Source organism: Alexandromys fortis, unplaced genomic scaffold (genome assembly GCF_014885135.2).
Source record: "Alexandromys fortis isolate MF-2015 unplaced genomic scaffold, M_Fortis_MF-2015_v1.1 scaffold_135, whole genome shotgun sequence".
NCBI lineage: Eukaryota > Metazoa > Chordata > Mammalia > Rodentia > Cricetidae > Alexandromys > Alexandromys fortis.
Window position 1 is genome coordinate 4,621,013 of NW_026068036.1, and position 2,805 is coordinate 4,623,817.

The window sequence follows — 2,805 nt, forward strand, 5'->3', positions numbered from 1 at the left end:
ATGTTTTAATTATGTATTCAAAGAGAATAATCTAAGCCCATGACAGAAAGTTTGTCAGGATCAAGCAGCTAATGGATTGGAATTGCACTTCACATTTTTTTTCATTTTTTAATTGATTTTTATTGAACTTTACATTTTTCTCTGCTCCCTTTTCTTCCCCCCCCTCCCCTTCAGCCCTCTTCCAAGTTACCCGTGCTCCCAATTTACTCAGGAGATCTTGTCTTTTTCTATTTCCCATGTAGATTAGGTCTAAGTAAGTCTCTCTGAGGGTCCTCATTGTTGTCTAGGTTCTCTGGGGTTGTTATACACTTCACATTTTAAAAAGAATGTAGTGAGCTGGAAGCCATTTTCTGATTTATCTATTATATTTATCTTTTTGGTGCCAATTTAAATGTTTTTATTAGCCATTCCATTTTCTGCCTGTTTTATTAGACATTGCATTTTCCACTTAGGATGCAGTGCTTAAAAGGTGCAATCCTTATTTCACTCTCTGTGCACACGTTCCATGTTCAAGTATTGAGAATGCCCAGGAAATTTATTTTAGCAGTTTGAATTTGAAACTGCCATGCAACTTGCTAAATTTGGGTCCTCCAAATGTTTCCCTGTGGAACAAATGCTACACCTCTACTTGGATTGACTTAATTCACCTCTTCAATGGTGAGCCCTGAAGAAGCACCACCAGATGCAGGAGCTCCTCCACCAGGGACGCCGCCAGGCATTCCTCCAGGCATTCTGCCAGCACTCTGGTACAGCTTGGTAATGATAGGGTTGCAGACCTTCTCCAGTTCCTTCTGCTGGTGTTCAAATTCTTCCTTCTCTGCAGTCTGGTTCTTATCCAGCCAACTGATGAGCTCGTTGCACTTGTCTAGGATCTTCTGTTTGTCCTCATCATTCATCTTTCCTTGAAGTTTCTCATCTTGAACTGTTGCTTTCATGTTGAAAGCATAAGACTCCAGGGAATTCTTGGAGGAAACTTATCTCTCTGCTTTTCATCTTCAGCTTTGTATTTCTCAGTTTCCTGGACTACGTGCTCAATATCCTCCTTGCTCAAGCGGCCCTTGTCATTGGTGATGGCGATCTTGTTCTCCTTGCCTGTGCTCTTATCTACAGCAGAAACATTGAGGATGCCATTGGCATCAATGTCAAAAGTGACTTCAATCTGGGGACCACCATGGAGTGCTGGATGGATGCCTGTAAGTTCAAACTTTCCAAGCAGGTTGTTATCATGGCTCGTTCACCTTCATACACCTGAATAAGCACACCCGGCTGGTTATCAGAGTAAGTGGTGAAAGTCTGGGTCTGCTTGGTAAGGATGGTGGAATTTCACTTGATGAGGACAGCCATGACTCCACCAGCAGTTTCAATACCAAGGAAAAGAGGAGTGACATCCAAGAGCAGCAAATCCTGAACATTCTCAGACTTGTCTCCAGATAGAATGGCCGCCTGGACAGCTGTACCATATCAACAGCTCCATCAGGGCTGATGCTCTTGTTAAGCCCTTTTCCACTGAGGAAGTCCTGCAGAAGGTTCTGAATCTTGGGAATTCTGGTAGAACCACCCACCAGGACAATATCATAGATCTGAGACATGTCTAGTTTGGCATCTCGAAGGGCCTTCACTACAGGGTCCAGAGTGCCCCGGAGCAGGTCAGCATTTAATTCTTCAAATAGAGCACGGGTATGTATAGAAGTCGATTTCTTCTTGGAGAGAATCAATCTCAATACTGGCCTGGGTGCTGGAGGAGAGGGAGTTCACAGGCAGTACGCAGACGCCTGACAGCTCTCTTGTTCTCACTGATGTCCTTCTTGTGCTTTCCTTTAAACTCAGCAATGAAATGGTTGACCATCCTGTTGTCAAAGTCTTCTCCACCCAGTGTCTCCAGCTGTTGATTTTACTTCAAAAATTCCATCCTCAATTGTGAGGATGGACACATCAAACGTACCACCTCCCAAAGTCAAAGATCAGCACATTCCTTTCAGCTCCAACCTTCTTATCTAGCCCATAGGCAATAGCAGCAGCAGTCGGCTCATTGATAACCTGAAGGACATTGAGGCCAGCAATAGCTCCAGCATCTTTTGTTGCCTGCTGCTGAGAATCATTAAAGTAGGCAGGCACTGTGACCACAGCATTGGTAACCGTCTTCCCCAGATAAGCTTCTGCGATCTCCTTCATCTTAGTCAGAACCATAGAGGACACCTCCTCTGGGTAGAAGCTTTTTGTCTCTACTTTGTACTCTACTTGGACCTTGGGCCTGCCTGCATCGTTCACCACCATGAAGGTCCAGTGCTTCATGTCAGACTGTACAACAGCATCATCAAACCTACGTCCGATCAGACATTTGGCATCAAAAACTGTATTGGTGGGGTTCATGGCAACCTGATTGTTCGTAGCATCCCCAATCAATCATTCAGTGTCAGTAAAAGCCACATAGCTTGGTGTGGTTCGGTTACCCTGGTCATTGGCAATTATCTCCACCTTCCCATGCTGGAAGACGCCCACACAGGAGTAGGTGGTGCCAAGATCAATACCGACTGCAGGTCCCTTAGACATGGTTGCTCGTGTGTAGGCCCGGCTGTGCTGGCGAGGAGACCGCACCAATCCCACAAATCTGGCGCTGCATTCAAGGAGACTTATGGGTGCTGGGAACTGAACTCAGGACCTCTGGAAGACCAGTCAGTTCTCTTAACTTCTGAGCCATCTCTCCATCCCTTATATTTATCTTTTTTTTAAAAAAACTAAAAATATTGTGTCAGGATATGATGATATGGTATTAAGATTCTTTCACTAGATTTGAAGAATTCAAAC

At 44.6% G+C, this 2,805-nt stretch overlaps 1 pseudogene; it reads right to left on the bottom strand.

Moving 5' to 3' along the window:
• Positions 1–292: 292 nt before the first annotated feature.
• LOC126515424 (heat shock cognate 71 kDa protein-like) lies at positions 293–2,581 on the bottom strand (annotated as a pseudogene).
• Positions 2,582–2,805: the final 224 nt, after the last annotated feature.